The sequence below is a fragment of the Lichenostomus cassidix genome, chromosome Z (assembly GCF_008360975.1).
Source record: "Lichenostomus cassidix isolate B80296 chromosome Z, HeHo_3.0, whole genome shotgun sequence".
NCBI lineage: Eukaryota > Metazoa > Chordata > Aves > Passeriformes > Meliphagidae > Lichenostomus > Lichenostomus cassidix.
Window position 1 is genome coordinate 27,488,512 of NC_139511.1, and position 14,901 is coordinate 27,503,412.

Here is a 14,901-nt window from a genome sequence, read left to right on the forward strand (position 1 = left end):
CATTTTCATGAATTTAAGTAGGACTTGAAATCATAGCCTAGAATTTCCAGATTTCAGGGGAAAAATCAAATTTTTTTTTTGCAAGAATTTTTTTAACATTTCAGGGAAACTCCAGAGACATAAAAACATTTACTCTGTACTTACTTTACTGACAAACTTTCATTTTAGAATTACTTTTGATTTCAAGGGTATTTTTTTAAGTACTTTATGTATTATGATATCATTCAGAAAAACATGTTTACGGGACTGCAACAGTTTTTTGCAACAGTCTCCATAAAGAATTTCAAGAATTTTGCTTTTTTTTTTTTTCCCTGAATAAAAATTAAATCAGCTTTTCCAAAAAACAGAGTGGAAAGTAACCTGGCAGTGAAATAAGGACATTAAAATCTCCATAATTTTAAGGGGGAGATGGAGATTTCTATGCATATTTCCCTCTTCTGACCCAGATCTCATGCTGCCTCAACTTCTGCAAAACCTCCTACACTCTTTAAGAATGGAGAAACTCATTCCAGCAGTAGGCTGAATTGCTCTTATTTTCAAGGTAAACACACCTGAAAGTTTTGAACCCTTTCTGATCTCTCTGTAGACAGAAGCATGTATCTTAAACAGGTGTGTACTAACAAATATAGAAACCTTCCCTAGACAGTATGTGCATAAAAGAACTAGAACCCACATTAATGAGTTTTAATACTTTTCATACCCAGTAATCCTGGGATGTGAACCTGTTCAGAAGAAGGTCTCTTCCCAGTGGTCTTTTGTGTAAGGAAGAGAAAACCTTAAAAAACATTTATTTATCAATGCAGTTGACTGAATAACTCAAAAATAAAGTCTGAATAAAAGTGGAAAGACAGCTTTCCAAACCCCTGCTAGGTAATTAACCAGTAATGGCTTTGAACTTGGTTATAAAGCAATTATTCTGGAGCTAGAATGATACAAAATCCTATGAACTCAAAATAAGGCCTAGCCTGCACATGTTTATTTAAATCACCACACATCAGGTCAATTTAAACTGCTTAATCTCAGTATATATGTACTGGTATTTTTGATACTAAACTACTAAATAATCCACTCTGACAAAGCTGGAAAAAATATGAAAGGCGCTAAAAGCCTGAACAATATTAAACCATTAGTTTATCAGCAAGAATGTATGAAATGAATATTCATGCAGTAGATAATATCTTTTATGAATAGATTAACAGGTGGAGATAGGTGCTCATTTTTGAATTTAATTTTCACTCTTTCTTAAATAAAAGAATAAATCATATCAATGCAGACTGCTTAAACTGGGTTTTACTTGAATTTGAATAGCTGCAAAAATTGACATATTAAGTAAGGTTCATTTTGTAAAATGGGTAGTTGAAAATTAAAGGAACCTTTAATTTGAAATTTAACCTTTTTAAAAATATGTGTAATAAATGTCATTTAGGGACATACCTGAGCTTAGATTGTATGCTGTTTGTCTGGAAATCTTCTCCTGGAGTATTTTTCTTTTATTTCACTTCTGTTATTTGTAGAACACAAATCACACACTAAAACCAGTAATACCAGTAAAAATAACAATAAAGTTACAAAAGGTAATCCAGAGTGTACAGCTTTGGAAGTCTTCCTAAATTTGCAGTCACCTTTTCTGTAATTTCTTTTAATTATTTTTGGATGACAGAAAAATGAAAAAGCTGCATTCAAAGGAGATTGGAAATATTACCACATAGTCTACCCCAAGAATATAATCATCACAGTAAACAAAGAGAAAAAGAAATGAAGGTTTGTTTTTCTGACTTCTCAAATATCTAGTAAATGCATCAGAACCTGCCACATAATAAACCAAATACTTTTGAACAGAGAATGACTGGGTTTAAATTAAAGATTTTTTTTAACATGTACCTCTTTATGTAAATAATCTCTTTACTTAAATAACTTTATGTAAATAAAGTCAGGGAACTACTGGCATAAGAGGATCTGCTGATCAAAAATAACATAAATAAGATTTAAATAATTCTTACAAATATGAGTTAAATATCTCACTCTTTGTAATGACTTGCAAGGTAAAGAATATGGGATGGAACTCCATAACCCAAACAAGAGAATGGATCCTGAAGATGTGTAAATCTATTAAGGGAAGATTATCCTCAAAACTTGAGTGCAAGCATATCTTTAGGAAGGACAAACTAGAAAAAAAAACCCTGCTGCTGTTTGAACTGCTCTGAGATTTCCATAAATAGTAATGAAAATAACTAAGTCATTCTGTTGATGATGCTCTGTACAGTAAGGCAGGCAAGGAAAAGAAGGCTGACCTCTTACCATCATTGATATTGTTCCACTTCCAAACTTCATTTGTATGCCTTTTAGACTGTGTGTTTTCATGTCAGGTAATTCTTTTCAAATTGCAAGGCACTGTGTCCAGTGGGGTTTAAGTTCACTTGCCTTCTCAGGTGAACATCATAGCCCTGGTCATCAGGCATGTCTGCACCAATGGTCTTATTCCCCCAGCAGGAAACCTAAGTGTGGGAGTAACAAAGGCTCTGCTAGCCTCACCAGTGACTTGCTTGCTTTGGATAGCCAAGATAATGGCTGCAAAGAGCATCACTGATGACAAAACCACTTGGGGTCTTGGTTCTGCTGTGACAGTACTGAACAAATATTACTATGCAGCCAAAACAAAAGTAACCAAAGCATTTTCCAAGGAGCTTACTTTCTTTGCACGTCAGCCTCATACCAAAACACTTGTGATTGTGTGGAGGATGTACCCTGAGTCACATCCTCCATAGGTAGCTTGACATTTATCCCACTGACATTTATCTGGGAAATGGCTGCCCCAATCACAAAAGAAACACTTAGTTATTAAATATTTTTGGCTATCTACTGTTATAAGAACAGGGAACTCTCAGAAGAAGCTCTGTTCCAGATTACCCTTTGTCTTTACTTGCAAGAGTATGCATCAGTTTCCATACTTTATGAGGTAGATTTTCTTTAAAATATGCCATGGTAGTTTTTTCCTGATCTAATTTATGTCTTTCAGATATCACAACCTCTAGTGTCCTTTTTTCTAGAAAAGTCACTCACACATGTAACATGAAAGACAATTATCTATATCTTCGTATCTTCTGTTAGTTAAATACACTACACCAACACAGACACAGGCATCCTTGTTCACATCCTCTTTCAGAAGTTACCTGCATAGTTTTTTGAGACTCTCAATTCCCTCGCACTGGGAACATTTCATTGCCTGCAGCAGCCACCCCTAGCTTTTGAAGGCAGATAAGAGAAGCGTTATTTTCTGTCAAGCATACAACTCGCTCTCCTAACTGCATCATGGGAAGGAGCTTTGCAGTCATTATCAGTAGTCATTACTGCTGCAGGAAAGCACTGGAACCCTGCAAGCAAGAGACAAATTTTACTGCAGGGGTCTGACCTTCAATCTTTCTGAATTACCATCACTGCATTTACCCAGTTCCCCTAGATGCCCTCCAGCTCCTTTTGGGAGAACTGAGCCAGCCACACACCTCCCACCAAGCTCCTCCACAAGGAGGGAGGAAAAGACAATTTTCTTCTATCACAGAGATCATATCTTGAAATTGAATCCTACATGAATGACAAAAAGGGGGCACCAGGGCTTGAGAAAGTTATAAATTCAGGTCACTTTGAGTAGTGAAAGAATTTTAAAGGCCATGCTCAACTACCTATAAATTCAGTAGTATTTTTACCTTTCAGGTTAGAATCTTTAATAAGAAGCAATTAAGAAAGCAGAGGGATAATATATGATGAAAAATTAGGTATACCACTGAGACCAGCAGGGACATTTCAAAGATGAAAACAGAAATCACACTGCTGAAATGGAATCATTTAAGTCTCCTCTTCTATGCTTGTTCACTGTTTCTAAGTCCTGCACCTTGTCCTCAAGCAGTAATTTGGCATCACTGTCTCCTACCAGCCTCCCACACAGTTAACAGGCTGATCAACTGGAGCACCAGAGTACAGATCTTGAAGCAATACCCTGAGGTCTGTATTACCCTCATTTGGACCTGTATGTTTCACATACAGGTCCAAATGAATCCATCAGTGCTTACCACCCCAGACCTGGTAAGCCTAGCTTTATTTAATTATGTAAGCAAAGTTAAATTTCCCACTGGAGAGAGAAGAGATATCTCCAATTTTATCTTGTGAAGGGAGAAACCAAGACAGATTCAGTCGGTGTATCTGAGATTATTTCCAACTTCCTGTCTCCAGCTTTCACCCTCAACCACCCTTCGGTGCTGCAGCCCTTGCATGGGGACATCCCCAGAGATATTCTGAAAAATTAGCTGTGCAGTGCACCACATCCTTTCTAACAACAATCTACTCGCTAGAGCAAACAGATTATCCAAGTTGAGACCAAACAAAATGGTGGGAGCCATATAAAAAAAACAATTAACTTATTAATTTTGCTGTTGTCTGAAGACATACACTGTAAGAAGATAGCCAGGTTGTGCTATTATTCTTAGATTTACAATTAATATGTATAAATTAATGGCAATTTCACATAACATAAGGCAGAATAATGTTTTGTATTAAGTAACTGCCATGACACTAGTTTGTACTAGCCATCAAGTCTGATAAGACACAAGTTTATTTTGCTACTGCTCAGTCCTCACAGCTAACCTGAGATACAGCATGCAAATATTAATTAAGGGACATACTTTTGCCTAGGAGTTGCAGCCGAGACTCCTGAAGGTGCAGCATTTACTAGTGAACCTGGAAGAATCTTTCAACAACAGCACAAAATATTGACCAGGTTTATTTACAACAGTTTGTATTCATTCATTACCTCCTCAAGAAAATATTAAGGAATAGATCTTTAATGCAAACAAGGCCATAAATTCTTACTGCAAGCAAGTCAGAGAACAGTTATACATGTCTGAGTGAACCTGCAAGCCAAGGGAGGTGGTGGCCATTACTGGAGGAACTCGGAAAAGAAAAACAAGTTTAACTCCTTTTTCCTAGTTCTGTCAAGACCATTGTCTGACAGTGTGCAATACCAGAAAATCTCATAACAAAAATGAGACATGCCAGTGCATTTTATGTACAACAAATGCAGAACATATTGTTACTGTCACCTACTTCATGCATTCCTGGCAAAACAAAGTCATCATTTCTGTAAAGCACAGTAATGTTTTGAGTACTACAAACAGTTTAATAATCTCAGAATTAGATCTGCTGCTTCCAAAGTTTAACCATAGTCACCAGGCCTCAGCAAAGTGGATCAATGCTATACAGAAGTGTCAAAATTTTCCTCTTTAAGTGATATTAGTTAGAATCCCAGATAGAGCTGTCTTGCATCAAAGTACTTTTTGTGCCTTTGGAGTGCTTTTGTGCCTCATTTGGAGGCTTTTTCTTAAACTGTGACATGTGACTCAAGTTGCTTGAGGAAAACACAAAATTCAAGATGAATTTGACCTGACATTTATCTAGGCCTTGCTAGGTCTGCTTATACATTTTGTGACAGGCAAACCATAGTACGAAGTTCTGTAATTTCATCTGTCTACAAGCTTCAATGCATCCACAGCTTCTTAGTGTCACAAAATTAAAAAAGCTTTACAAACACAGACATTAAGTAGATTTAGCCTAGTCATTATTTAATGTGGTTGATACCTAGCATACATTGATTTGAGTATCTCTTACTTCTATCAAAAGATAATACTTAGCCCCTTTAACTGGCTGAATAGATTCTTTTGAAAGCTTTCATGAAACCTTCTACTTTATATCAAAAAAACACCCCAGATTTTCTCTCTGCAGCAAAACTCAAGGAGATGTGCTCACCACACAGCTCACTGATGCCAGAATCAAATGATGAATACAGCTTGTACCACGAATGACAGAGCCATTCACATTCATCTGCCTTATGCTGGGAATATCTGCCTTAATATGCGTTTTCAAATTAATGTGCTATTGTTTGTACATCATCTGTTACTGATGTCACCTTGTAAAACATAATAGTGATTCTCAGATAGGACAAAAGTAGATGTACCTGTATTTCATTTTTAATTCTACTTACACACTGTAAAATTCAGTGTCAGTGTATGTTAACCTTATATATTGCACAATGAAATTTTGCACTAAACCAAGAAATACATCCTCACAGCTGAAGAAAGTAGTGGGTTAGAGGTGTACTCATAAATCAAGACTCAGTTCACATTAGCAGTGTAGAAGGGTGCCTAAGAAATATGACATGGCCACCTAAGTTACTTGCACAGTCTGTTAAAATACAGCCTCAAGCACACACTTAAAGTTGCTACTCTGAAAGCCAGGCCAACATTTAAGGCTTTCTTGGCAGTTAGTCAAACTGGGGAGAGAAGTGGAATAGGTAAAGGACTGGACACCAAGGAAAGAGCAGATTGGAGACAAAGAGATTGAAGAGGACTCACCTGTTATTAACCCAGATTGGTTACAGTCTCATTCCTTTCTCCAATCACACTGCAGTTCTGCCTTCCTAAATAATGAGAAAAAATTAGGATAACTATGCTTCAGTAATTCCTTGATGAAGCAATTCCACTCCTAAAATGAAAAAAAGCAATTAATAAAACCAACAAAAAGAAATTATTTGTTTGTTTGTCTTTGTTGTCATATTTTTCATTTTTGCAAAGCTCAATAAAGGCATAGTGTATGGACTCCTGGTTGTAAAACTGGAAGGGAGCATTGCAATTATGAAATCCCATACAGACTTTGCAGTGTGAGATACATAAAATAGGGGTCAGTAAATGATCTCACACACCTCCCATCCTCACTTGGTACCAAACTGAGCAGCTTTGAGGATCTGAACTAATCATAGGCTCATAGAATCATGGAACCATTTCGGTTGGAAGGGACCCTAAACATCAGCTAGTTCCAACTCCACTGCCATGGGCAGGGAACTTTCCACAGAGACCAGGTTGCTAAAAAGCCCATCCAACCTGGCCTTAAACAGTCCCAGGGATGTGGCATTCACAGCTTCTCTAGGCAATCTGTTCCAGTGCCTCACCACCCTCACTGTGAAGAATTTCTTCCTAATACCTCATCTAAACCTTCTCTCTTTTAGTTTAAAGTCATTGCCCCTTCTCCTGTCACTACATTCCCTTGTCAAAACTCCATCTCTGGCTGCCCCCACAATACAATACACAGTGTAGAAACATAGGAAGGAGCCATCCCCAAGTAGAGGAGGAGCTGTGATGATCCAGTTTTTTAAAACATAGTCTGGTGCCCAGTACTGCTTGCAGTGGGAGTGGTAGCACCTTAACTATTGTTTTAATCCCACATGCCTGTAACCCTTCCTGTCAAAAAGTATTCCTGGACATGTGTTGCCCAGAGCCTGTGGAGGGAGGGGAATGTGTGCAATTGGGAGTGCATGCATGTGACTGCACCAGTGGGTTTAGATTAGACCTTCTTGGCATTTACCACTGAAGAGTCTTTGCAAGTTTGTATGTGTTTCCTAATGTTTTATAAGTGTTTATTATTGTAGTTCATCTGTTGTATTCCTGATATCGATCCTCAATGTATAGTTCACTGAGCTGCTGATTAATTATGTCCCACTAATACATCAATAAATCACAGCAACCCTGAGTTATTGTTTTCTACTCAGCATTTCTTTACATGTGATACTTTGGTGCCATTATGTTATTTGATCACAATGGAAGGTCTTACTCTTTGCCAGTATAAAAAATGAGAAATTCCGATATCCTGTACTTTGCCATCTTTAGCTTAGGAAATGCAAAAGAAATAAAAATCAAAAATTTTTACATACTAATTTGCTGATAACCTTTCTAGACTTCATTCATGCAAATAAACCCTAATCATTAACAGACAGATGTTAATCTGAACAGAACAAAGACTGCAGATCTGCTCTCACTAGTTCTCAAGCCACCTGGATATTCATAAATGAGAGGTCTAGGGTTTTTTTGGGCTTTTTTCTCCAAAAAATATTTTTAAATACTCATAATGTAAAAATGAGCAAAAATAATGATGCATTATTTTTATGGATTAATAATTACTTTTTCAGGAGAAAAATGTTCCCCTCCTCCAAATCAGGCAAGGATAGAAGTGCTATAGTTCTCTTCCCCTGACAGAAGAAACAGTGGTTTATATGTTGATGAGGTTTCACAAGCAGGAGAGAGTTTTCTGACCTAGCCTGAACAAATTTGTTAAAGGTCAAAGCTTTACAGGAGCTCTCAAGAAATAACATCTGCTTCCATGTGACTTCAGTATCCATGTCATTATGGTTTCTCTTTTCAGCAGCACTTATATCAATTCTGAAACTCACATTTTTAAGCTCCATTTCTAGACATCCACTATTGCTATCTATCTAGCAAACTTCTTTCCTTATCACTGTTTCCAGTCCTTCTGCTGGTGGTGCTTACACAGCTGGATTCAAACTGCATATCTCTGGTTATGTATAAAAGCTCACAAAAGACCATGAAGGAAAGATTTTAAAAGAGTGAAATAATAAGTGGAAATAGTTTCAGAAGGTCCAGAAGGAAATTAAAGTGAGATTGTAAAGACAGCACTATCACCTCACTCCAGAGACCATGGGCAGTGGGAAAATTTCAATTTGTATACTAGCCTGGGATTAAATGCAGTTGAGTCAAAAGTAAAATTTAAAATGTAAACCTGAAAATAATACAGAAACATGTAAAGAGAAGAGCTATGAAGACTTGGGGAACATTGTCCAAGTCTGCTTTTTTTCAGAATTTGCCAACAGTAAGAAAATCCTTCTTTGAAGCTGCTGCAAGGTAGAAAGTCAGTGAGGAAGATGTTAAAACCTGCTGATTGACAAGACCATCCCTCTGACTGCTGATTTCTAAACCTTCTGGCATTTTGTAAGACAGACACAGCATCAGAAAAAGCAGAAGGATCACTGTGCTATCATCCCTGCTAATATTGTTTTCAACCAACTCCTTCTGTGAAGAATCCATGCACATTTTCTGTGACGAAGAGTATCATATTCTTCTGAGTGCTGCAATGCTCACTACCAGTAAGGAAAGAAAACTAACTTATCTAGAGCCTTTAGGCTGACTTCTGATCTCTTCTTAATCACTTTTGTATTGCCCTGGCCTTCACTGGGCCTTCACTTGTTTCAGTGGGATCACAGTTGAGCAACAAGGAAGGAATTCAGCTGAGGGGAGGCTGCAGAGGAGAACTGGAGGCACAAAAGGCAAAGATCACAGGTTGAGATAAGAACAATTTACTGGAAAAAGCAATGAGATAAGAAAATTCCTGACCAAGCCTGACCCAAAACACAGCCAGTGGCACCCCACTCCAGCTGCCATGCTTGCTCCACCACAAGGAACACGGGGAAGAGAAAACTGAAGGACTGTATGCTCCCACCACCAACCAATCCTTGATGGTAAAAGTGGCTATGATTGCATTCAGGTGAACACCCCGACACAAAATAAAAAGCTTCATTCTTCCACTTCACCGAACCCTTGATTGTTTGAAACATGACCAAATAGTATCAACAAGATGGAGAAAAGAGCTGTATAAGTCTTGTAAGTCCTCTCTCTCATCAAACCTGGGCATGAGGACATGCTCTGGATGGAGAGACAAACCAGGGTCTTACCCAGTAGAGAAGGAAATTTACCCAGCTTTCACTCAGTTGGGATGAGAGGCCAGGGAAGAAAGTCATGTCTTACATTGCCATCACCAGACTTCATGGCTTGAAGGATGGTTGTTGCTCTCACCTTTTGATCACAGCTCCAAGGGTCAGAGCCCACTGCAGGTGCTTTCATTGCACAGCACAACACTCTAATCCCCAGATGTGCTCTCCTTTAAAGTCCAGAGATTTGCAGCAATGAGTTTCACATCCCCTAGAGATCTTTTTACTGAGTGGCAAAAGCAGCTGTCAGCAGTACCTTCCCCTGGGATAGCCATCCAGATTCCCACTCCTGTCTCTTTCCTTGTTCATGTATATCATCCAAAAAGTCAGCATTCTCCTATAGTTCCCAATCTAACATGTCATTTCTTCCTGCAGATAGAGCAGTTATTTTTAATTTTTGCACAGTGATCAGGTGATTCAGGAGTTTCAGCTTTACTTCATATTTGCTACTGTCTGTCGCCTATCGGGTCTGCTGTTATTCCTTTGAATTTCCACAGTTATTATACATCCCTTCATTTGTTCTTACAATATCATCCTTTTCCTTCTTAGTCACCACCTTTATCTGTGTTGCTGCAGCTCTGAAATTTCTTCCTGGGCTGCCAAGTGACCTACCTTTTCTAATGAATCGGCTAATTTTAGAGACTTTTCTTAATCCATTCTGATTGCAGCCACTGATTTTTCTGATGTTCAGCACAAACAAGCACAAACTTTTTCAGCAGCCTCCCATAATAATCATATTAATAATAGGCTTTCATCCTTTGTTTTCACTTCATAAGACCTACAACATTCTGAGAACCTCTATAATATATTACCCATTTTTCTGTGAACTTGATGGGCACTCTTCTTTCACAGGGAAGTGCCTAAAACTCCATTTGTTTTCTACAGTATAACCATACATTTTTAACATTCCCATTTTCTTTCTTCCCTGCATAGAGCCTGTTTCTCTTTTGTTCTACTCTTAAACGTTGTGCATAATAATATTCACAACTAGTCACATAAATTGCAGAGTATTTCCGCAAGTCTGACAGGAGTATTCTGAATGATTGCTTCATGGAAGCAAAAAGACACAGAAAGTCTGATTGTCCCCTGTTCTCTCCTCTCCAGAAGAATTTTATTAACATTTAAATATTGTGGTACCTTGCAGGGAGACATGAGCCAGGACAAGAGTTAGAAGACACTCTTCTATTTGACCTATAAATGCATTAAAAGAAGAAACCATAAAATCACTGTTTCTTTTTTTTTTTTCTGACAAGATACCGAAAAATCTAAGATATTTATAATATATCATTCTCATATAAGTCATTCACAGCTATCAAACCACTGCCATAATCAGGAGGCAAGCCTTGCAGTGGCCCTGGGACTGCTCCTTCATGCTCCCCAGCAACTTTCCCTATTCAGTTCTTGTTTTGTTATAGCTCTCCAGACCCATATTTAACATTTTTCCCTCCGCACCCTATTCTCCTGCAAATTATTTGCAGTCATGCTTATAATGACTGGCTTTGAGGTGGGTGGTTGTTTCCTTAAATCTTTATCAGCCAAGATGGTTAGAAGGAGAACACTTTTGTGGGTATCCAAACAGAGGCACTGCCTGGATTTTTTTACATGGATATGACCAGCACACCAAGACATTCTCAGAAATAATTATTTAAATTCTGGGTGACTTTACCCTAAAAATTTAGGACCGAGGGCAGCAGAAGACTAAGGTATTGATGTCCTAAATTTTGCACTACATGCTGTCAAGGTATAATGTGAGTTGTGAGTTGTGTCCCACCGTTTTTGCATAAGTGGCCATTAAGCTTCAGGAACTCAAGGCATTAAATTCTCTCATGTTCATAGGACATCAACATAAAGTAGAAACTTGATTGCCTGAAAGTGAACAGAAATTTGCAAGAAAGCTTGATTTTCACTTCATTAATACTGTTTCAGAAAGACAAGGCAAAAAGGAAGAAACTACAGACTATTTTTCTTAGAGGGTATTGCAATTATCTCTTATTCCAATTTCTTCTACAGAGACCTGGCAGTGTTCTAATGCATTTAGAAAAGGAAAGAATATCAAGGCATCTGTGTAATTAAGAGTGATGGTCTTATATTGCAGGAGGGCTACTATCCCAGCCAGTTTGCTAAAGACAGGATTGGGAGTGCAGCTCTGTGTTTGTTTACCCGGTGAACATCTGTACAGAAATCTGATATCATGGTTTGCCAGGAATTCTTACTGGAAGGGAGCTGAAATATTTAGCAATTTATCAGTCTGTTTCTCTGCCCCAAGGAGTATATGGAAGTATGTCAGTTCTTGTTATTTCAGCCACAGTACTTGTATATCCTTATTTAGGTGCTGATTTGGCAGCTCAGATAAACCCATACATAGCCTACATAAGCTGCTGATTTAGCAGTTCAGACAAACTCATACATACCTTAAATGGGACCCTGAGAATCTTCTTGTTTACTCATGTTAAAGAGTAGAGGCAAGTAGTTTAAGAAAAAACTCTCTTCCACAAAACCCACTGACAATTTTGCCACAGAATTCAATTAACAAAACAAGAGAAAACTGTCTTTAGTGGTTTATATTTCTGTGCGGCTTTATCTAGATCAATGGTGATTGTTTCTGATTTAGGTCACTGAGAAAGGTCATCATACATCAAAAGGTTATTTGCTTATTCAAGTAACTGTATATTTTTGGTGAATGAATCCAGAAGAAACATCACTTTTAGCTTTTTTGTTTACTAAGAATTTACAGGAATAATTTGGATCTTTTCAGACAAATTTTATGCATGTCACTGCACTGAAATCTTGACTAGCAAGTCACTGTACCTCAATATACCTCAGAAGGAAACTTGTAAGTTTATAGGTCCCCTCCCCTCCCCTTCCCCTTCCCTCCCCTCCCCTTCCCCTTCCCTCCCCTCCCCTTCCCCTTCCCTCCCCTCCCCTTCCCCTTCCCCTTCCCCTTGCCTCCCCTTCCCTCCCCTTGCCTCCCCTCTTTGCCTCCCTCCCTCCTCCTCCCTCCCCTCCCTCCCCTCCCCTCTCCCTTCCTTCCCCTTCCATCCCCCTTTCCCCAAAAATATGCATCTCTAATCAAAAAAACTGCACAGGTTGGAACTCTCCATTCAAAATGAGGTATTTCAGTGAGTAGGAACAATGCCTGCTAAAAAAGGATCAGGGTTAAAAGTGATCAAGTCCTCAATAAACATCAGCTTGCTCAAGACCAGTATAAACACTTGAATATTCTCTATGTTTCTGAGCAGAATAAGGTTTATGCTTTCTTAAGTGGCCATGTTAAAAAAAGGTGAAATTTTTTCGGATGGATAACTTGGTATAGATATAACATCTCTCTTAATTTTTCCAAGTTTGGACAGGTGTGGCCACACTAACTCTGTGACTTTTCTCTGATAGAGCAAGAACCTTCTTTTGTTCAAAATAATTCATACTGTTAAATAACTCACTGCATAAGCTGCTACAGGAGGTGATCCTCACCAAGCAGAGATAACAAGATGTTTTACTGTGGAAAGCAAGTCACACCCACTTCCTTTCAGTGCTACAGAAAAACACACACACAGAGAGGCAAAGATCTGCAGTTTATTTAAGGCTTCCATCCACAGGCTTTAATGATGTTTGAACATTATACTTCTCTTTAAAGTAAACCTCGCCTGGGATCATTTCCCACCTCTGCTGTAGAAGTGAATCTTTCCTTGGTTGCCCAATACCAATTATATTCTTTCAATTTTGTGGACAGATCAGCAAGTCAGAGCAAGCCTCTTGACTGTGTGCAACAGCAGTCTCCAGACCCTCCTTTTTCTTTAAATGCACAAACATGAAAGCTAATGGAGAGATGGAGGTGAAATTGCTGTGTCGTTTACAGCTTACTATTGTATCTGAAAATGTCTTTTGCCCTTTATATACCTTTCTATAAATCACTGTAAGTACTCTTCAGCAAACAATGTGTGTGTACTATCACAACACAGAGATCCTGTCAGAGGAAAGAGCAATGGGGTAAAATACTTACATTTTTCCATTTTATGGAGCTTTTTTCTCACCTACCTTGAGGTCATTTCTTTCCAATCTGGAACACCAAAGTATTAAAAATAAAATAAAATAAAATAAAATAAAATAAAATAAAATAAAATAAAATAAAATAAAATAAAATAAAATAAAATAAAATAAAATAAATAAAATAAAATAAAATAAAATAAAATAAAATAAAATAAAATAAAATAAAATCTTGTAAAATCGTTTCTTGGAAGTCATCACCCAAATATATACAACTTGCAAAAGAAGTCCTCTCTTTTCTCTTTCAGGAAAAGGAAGGTAGTAAGTATGCCAGGCTTTCCTGCATTGTTATATTATGGAAAAATCTGTAACCTAAAAGAGTCAAAAAGCTGCTTAAACTGTGGAGAAAAGCTGGCCAGGAACAGGTTACTGGTTTTACAAAGATTGCTTGAAGACCTTTCTCACCCTCCACACTCCTAAACAGGATAGAGAAAGGCATCTGCTTCAAATCCTGCACCATAAGTACCTGAATACTCAAGGTCTCAGATGAGAATTGTTCTGCACGCATCTGTATTTGTATATTCTCACTGAATTTCAGCAAGCATTTCCCATATTTGAGTAAGAATGTGACTTTTGAGCATATTTCTGTGACTTGTGAAATATAAACTACTGTGAATGCCAAAGAATTTGTATCAATTTATTTTTTTCATCGCACATACAATATGTAGATAACACATACATCACATTTCTGGACAGCTTTAGAAATTAGGAACCTCCAACTCTGAGATCAGAGTTTTCTAGCAAGAAAGGCAAGCAAGTCCTTGCAGTGTTCCTCACTGGCTTATGCACCCACAATCTATAGCGGTGGATATGTCTCCATCGGTGGATGAATGATGAAAAAAGTCACCATCACAACACAGCACTGGGCAGTAAGAGTTTCTGATGCTCCTTTCCACTATCTCACCTCTCTGCAGTCCTCTGCCCATGGTGTAAGTGTGTGTAGATCCTCTGCTCTGTTTTTGCACCAGCTCTGGGTCTGGCCCAGGGTTTAGTGCTGGGACTTGAAAAGATAAGTGGGAGTAAAAAAAGCATTAAACAAATTTATCTCCACAGAACACAACAATCTTCAGCTGTTCTGACAGATACCAGGAAAACATCTGTAATTGTGTGGGATTTCAGCACGATGTATTTCTTATGTCCCCCATGTGCAACATCACTCAAGCAAGCCTCATTGTCTCTTCTCTAATATGAATCAAAGCTTTTGGGAAAGTGAAAAGGGCCATTCTGGGAACTGTAAATGTTTACAACTCCTCTATGCTATG